This window comes from Oncorhynchus kisutch, linkage group LG29 (assembly GCF_002021735.2).
Source record: "Oncorhynchus kisutch isolate 150728-3 linkage group LG29, Okis_V2, whole genome shotgun sequence".
NCBI classification, from domain to species: Eukaryota; Metazoa; Chordata; class Actinopteri; order Salmoniformes; family Salmonidae; genus Oncorhynchus; species Oncorhynchus kisutch.
This window is the reverse complement of record NC_034202.2, coordinates 23,241,673-23,248,205: the sequence shown is the minus strand read 5'-3', so window position 1 is coordinate 23,248,205 and position 6,533 is coordinate 23,241,673. Positions and strand designations below refer to the sequence as shown.

Here is a 6,533-nt window from a genome sequence, read left to right as displayed (position 1 = left end):
AACGTGATCAATACATGTTGATGATTTCATTCCTGTGCTGTTTTTTTTTTTTTTACAATTAATTGACCAACATTGGGTTCAATTATTTGAATTCCATTTCATTTTTTTTTTCTGTGAGCTCAATGTGTAGTTTCTCTAGATATAAATCAGATCAAGCCCGACCTGTGCAATATAGGAGGGAGTTGTAGTTTCCAACAGGCCAATATTCTACATAGTTTAGCGAGAGAAAAAAACATGGTTATTAACTACAATGACCATAAGTAGTTGTGCTCTTACTTGTCCTGTATGTGTGGAGGCAGACACACAATAGACAGCAGTTGCTTCGTGAATTCTCTACCTGAGTGATTGATAGTTTTTATTCAGCAGTCATAAAAGTATGCCTTATTTACTTTGGAAAAACAACTAAAACAGTGATTTTTGTCAGACAGCATAGGCAGCAAAAAAAAGTAGGAGTTATTTTAACCCAAGTTTCTCTACAATTGACCCCTGTTTAGACCCACTCTCCCCTATGCACTCACAACCATGCTGCTGCTGACAACTCCTACTTTAAGATGGTGCAGTTCCAGCATATTTATGAGTTGAGAAATAAATCAAGTAGGAATGGAAAGGCCGTTAAAACTGCTGTTTTTTCCTCCGGTATTTCAAGAATTGTTGTGCATTGACTGCTTGTAAGAATGGATGTCTCCCTCCCTGTGGCACTCCTGAATGCGCCTCGAGAGGAATATTTATCTTGCATAAAACACACAACAACAAGCTGACTAGGTAAATACAGTGAGCTCCAAAAGTATTGAGAGTGACAACTTTTTTCATTGTTTTGGCTCTGGATTTGAAATGATCCCATATTCCTAGTACACAATGATTATGTCAAGCTTTTTGGATGCATTTACTGTTTATTTTGGTTGTGTTTCATATTATTTTGTTCCCAATAGAAATGAATGGTAAATAATGTGTTGTGTAATTTTGGAGTCACTTTTATTCAAGTTAAGAATGTAATATGTTTCTAAACACTTCTACATTAATGTGGATGCTGCCATAATGACAGATAATACTGAGTTAATGAGAGCTGTTCTAGCATCTTCAATGTGCACCTCTGCAGAAATATTTTTTTATGTTCCATATTTACTTTGCCGCGGTGGCAATCATTTTCCCGTTGTACAATGCCACATATAAATGCCTGCAGCAGAAACACTGGGCAGCAGCTCTATAGAAATGAGATGATGACTTGGAATGAAATAATATTAATACAATTCAATTAAATGTAATATACACAACTGAAATATGTTATTAAAGTGAAGTAATTTAAAGTAATGTGAATAAATGATTGTTAACTCACATAATGCATAGTGCTTTTAATAAAAAAATGTTAAAGGATTTAAATCGAAAACCGTGCTAACTTTTTCTTAATCAGAGAACTGGAAGGAAAGGCGGCCAAAGGAAGTGTTGGCTTTGGGGATGACCAGTGCAATATACCTGCTGGAGTGCATGTTACGGGTGGGTGTTGCTATGGTGACCAGTGAGCTGAGATAAGGCGGGGCTTTACCTAGCAAAGACTTATAGATGACCTGGAGCCAGTGGATTTGGAGACCGCTTATGCCTGGAGCCGGCCCTGACATGCAGAATCTGCCCACGGGAAAATAGTAGGTAGATGACATGTCTTCCATGTCAGGTAACTATGGTTTGTGGGACCAGCACGCTGCCATTGCTTGGGTAAACAGGAACATCCGGGCCTTCGGGGGAGACCCCAACAACCTCACCATCTTCGGGGAGTCTGCCGGCGCTGTTAGCTCCAGCTTCCAGGTGTGGGACTAAAAAAGGAGAGTAACAGTTCTAATACAGAGCTCTCAGGGCAAAGATAGTGATGTCAAAATACAAAGAAAGTCTAGTAGAATGATGTTTCTTCAGTCTCAATGTTATAAACTCTTCATTAAAATGTCATGATTATTCAGTGTCTTCCTGCCATAAAGCATACATTAATTGTCAAAGTGTCTAGTTTCTGTTAACTGTTGTGTCTATGAAGTTAGTTGGTGGGGGGTGATACATTTAACAATGAGAACAGTGAGATTTATTTTGGACCATGATGTCCTGTACGCTACATAGTCAGCTGTTTGTCACAAGTTCCTGAGACCTCGGAGAACTCTGTGTCCTGTGTCTAAAAAGGTTGATGGAAAACACTTGTATTTCAGACCTTGTTAACGTTGAACTTTTTAGATAGTTTAAAATCATTAAGCAGGTTTCTCCTGTTATGATTGTAAGCAAAGATAGGTACAGATATGCCATTCAGCTTGGGTCCTCTGTCCACAGTAGGTTAGCAAATGATAATGTAGCAAATGCAATGTACTAATTCGAGTTTAAATGTACTTTAACTCCACACAGACACTCTCTCCCCATAACAAAAGGCAATCTCACAGAGTGGTGTTGTGTTTCAGATTATTATGTGTCCAATAGAAATTAATGGCAAATAATGTATTGTGTAATTTTGGAGTCACTTTTATTCAAGTTAAAAAATAGAATATGTGTCTTAACACTGTTAAAGGGATGTTTCATCCCCCTTTCTGTCTCTTTAGGTTGCTGAGAAGGTGGGCTGCCCCAAGGATGATCAGATGATGGCCTGCCTGAAACTTATTGAGGCTAATGTTCTCACTCTGGCCGGTACCACGGCCCTGGGTGGTTCTCCCTCCAGTGAGTATTCACTGAGATTTATGTACAGGGCTGTGGCACGCTGTGAGAAAGACACAGAGGAGGATGTGATTTGCATGCGTTGATGCCTGTAATGATATCTGTATAGATGAGCATTAGCCTGATGCTCACGTCTCCTCAGCCCACCATTTTACACAGTAATTTGGTGATGACCATGTCCTGCTGATAGCATCAAGAGGTATGTCTGTCTCTGCCTGCCTTCTCTAGCCCCCATGGTAGACAACCTGGTCCTCTCCCCTGTGATCGATGGGGACTTCCTGCCAGATCACCCAGGCAACCTTTTCCACAATGCCGCTGACAGCGACCACCTCGCTGGGGTCAACAGCATGGATGCCCACCCCTTCACTGGCCCGGACATTATTTACCTGGGAGGAAGAGGGCTGATTGGTGTAGCTTAAATGGAACTGCAGATTTGACAGAACCAACTGAGTCCAACAAGTAGAAGTATAATCAAATAATAAAGGACAGGGTTATCAGTTCAGCCAGGTCCCTAACACAGTGAGATTCAGAAGGGGTTGATATATCTGTTGGGCCTTATCTCTAGGGTATCCAATCAAAAATGCATATTTTGACCAATGGGTAAAATAATGTGTCAATTTTGTAGAAACTCCTTTAAGAAAACCAATGGTCCAAACCTCATCCGTTCAAAAGTCATTGACGTTTTTACCCTTGTAGGATGGCCAAAATTAGGATGACTAAATCAATGGAGGAAAGAAAAAAAAAGTGTTAAAAAATAAGGAATATTGCACAGCATCAGCTAGGTTGGATGCTATTGTATGAATGAAGGCTACCTGACAGGGTCACTTTCCCGGTTAACTCGTCATATTTCTTCACGAATCCCGTAGTACATAAAACAATGTAGAGGTTCACTACATGACCAAAAGTATGTGGACACCAGCTCGTCGAACATCTCATTCCAAAATCATAGGCATTAATATGGAGTTGGTCTCCCCTTTGCTGTTATAACAGCCTCCAGTAAATGCCAGTCAAGTACTTCCACACCAATCTCGACAAACCAGTTCTGTATGGACTTTGCTTTGTGCATGGGGGCATTGTCATGCTGAAACAGGAAAGAGCCTTCCCCAAACTGTTGCCACCAAGTTGGAAGCACAGAATCTTCTAGTATGTCATTTTTTAAATGTAGTATTACAATTTCCCTTCACTGGAAATTAGAGGCCTAGCCCAAACCATGAAAAACAGCCCAGACCAATATTCCTCTTTCACCAAAATTTACAGTTGACACTATGCATTCGGGCAGGTAGCGTTCTCCTGGCATCTGCCAATCCCAGATTAATCCGTTGGACTGCCAGATGGTGAAGCGTGATTCATCACACGTTTCTGCTGCTCCAGAGTCCAATGGCGGCGAGCTCCACACCGCTCTAGCCGACGCTTGGCATTGCGCATGGGAGTCTTAGGCTGCTCGGCCATGGAAACCCATTTCATGAAGCACCCGATAAACAGTTCTTGTGCTGACGTTACTTCCAGAGGCAGTTTGGAACTCGGTAGTATGTGTTGCAACCGAGGACAGACCGTTTTAACGTACCATGCACTGCAGCAGTCGGCTGTCCTGTTCTGTGAGATTGTGTGGCCTACCACTTCGAGGCTGAGCCGTTGTTGCTCTTAGACGTTTCCACTTCACAATAACAGCACTTACAGTTGAACGGGGCAGCTCTAGCAGGGCATACATTTTGATGAACTGACTAGTTGGAAAGGTGGCATCCTGTAACTGTGCCACAATGAAAGTCACTGAGCTCTTCAGTAAGGTCATTCTACTGCAAATGTTTTTGTGCTCGATTTTATACACCTGTCAGCAACTAGTGTGGCTGAAATTGCCAAATTCAGTAATATCAAGGGGTGTCCACATACTTTTTTATATATAGTGCATCTCTCTTCCTCTTTCTCACTACAGGTCAGACGTGAAACTGCTCTTGAGTTCTTTGACTAAGAAGGGAGAGGCCGCTACAAACAACGCTTTCGCAGAGTACACGGCTGACTGGGGAGATGAGCCAGAAGACAATCAAGAAGACCGTTGTTATGATCGAAACTGACTACATCTTCCTGGTTCCTACCCAGGTTGCTCTCTACCTGCACGCCTCTAATGCCCAGTGAGTCTTCCTCGTTGTTACTGTAGCACAGCCCTTCTCACCCAGTTTGTTTCCCATCCTAGCATTACATATCTGATATCTAGTAATTTCTCCTCTCCTTGCCCTACCCCAGATCTGCACGCACCTACTCCTACCTCTTTTCAGAGCCCAGCCGCATGGCCGGGATAGTCCAACCTTACCCCAGCTGGATGGAGGCTGACCATGCTGATGACCTGCAGTATGTGTTCGGCAAGCCCTTCACAACGCCCCTGGCATACTGGCCCAGCCACCGTGACGTCTCCAGATACTTGATTGCCTACTGGACCAACTTCGCCAGGACTGGGTAAAAAAGAGCTGCAATGCAATCATGTTTTTGTCTCCCCCACTGGATGGGATTACTGTATAAGTGATGTTATCCTCACGAAAACTATAATATATCTAATGTTCTCACCATTATGTTTTTCTTACCATCAACCCCTTCCCACCACAGAGACCCCAACAACGGGTAGTCGAAGGTGCCTGTGACCTGGCCTGCATACACCACCTCTGGGCAAAAGTACCTGGAGATCAATGCCCATATGAACAAGAACTACGTCCATGAGAAGATGAGGGTGCGCTTTGTGAACTGGTGGTCTAACATTTTTCCCAGCCTGCCCTCCGTCTGAGGAAGCTCTCACTGAGCACAGGCTCCCTGATGCATCATTCACAGCTATACAAATTGTTCTTGTCATGTCACAAATACAAGGTTACCAGTATCACCAGATGCATTTCTGACAAATTCTGGCAAATTTCTGGCAAATTAAATTAATGCAATTAAGAAGTCTACCCTGTTTTCTGTTTTTAATACTATCCAGAGTGGTATACGATCAAATCAGGATCAATGAGTTATCTAACTTTGAGAAACAACCAGATTTTCTGGTTCATTAATACATCTAAATGTATATATGTGTTTTTGGTTGTTGAGTCAATTAGACTATGCCCATTTCAAGCTTATCTTTCAAAAGAATAAAACATATATTTAGGCAAGTTTGCTGACTAACTCATTCATCCTGCTTGCTAGTATACCACTCTGTTCACCTGTGAAAGGTATTTTGTTTGTATTTGTCAAGACATTATCTTATATAGACATTATAAACTCCTACCAAGTAATATACAAATTTGTATTAAATCCCCATGGTGAAAGAAACAGTATGTTGGGGTAAACTTATACATCGAAGTTCTGTCATTAGAATTTACATTGGTGTTGTTTTTCTCTGATTAGTTGCATTAAATAGTTTTGCCACTAGAGATCACTGACGCGACAGGTAACTCCCAAAATAAAGGATACAGTTGAGTAAATTAGGGATACAAAGTTTGTTGAAAGCAGGTTCCTGAGGAAATTAAGCAATTAACATCCCATCATGCTTAGGGTCGGTGGTATAAAGTACTTATGTAAAATTACTGGAAAGTAGTAAATATGTCGTTTTTTGGGGTATCTGTACTTTACTACTTATATTTGTGACAACGTTTACTTTGCTAACTGGCTGTCAAAAAAAATACTATTATTATTATAAAATATTATTATAAGGATTTGGATGTATAGCATTTACTTTTACTTTTTACTTTTATTCAAGTGTGACAATTTAGTACTTTTTCCACCATTTGTACTTAAGTACATTTAAAACCAGATACTTTTAGACTTTTACACAAGTAGTATTTTACTGGGTTACTTACTTTCACTTTTACTTGAGTCATTTTATATTAAGTTATCTT

General features: G+C 40.9%; 1 pseudogene; it reads left to right on the top strand.

The window, feature by feature from the left end:
• Nucleotides 1–1,650: 1,650 nt before the first annotated feature.
• LOC109874311 (bile salt-activated lipase-like) lies at nt 1,651–5,478 on the top strand (annotated as a pseudogene).
• The last annotated feature ends 1,055 nt before the right edge of the window (nt 5,479–6,533 follow it).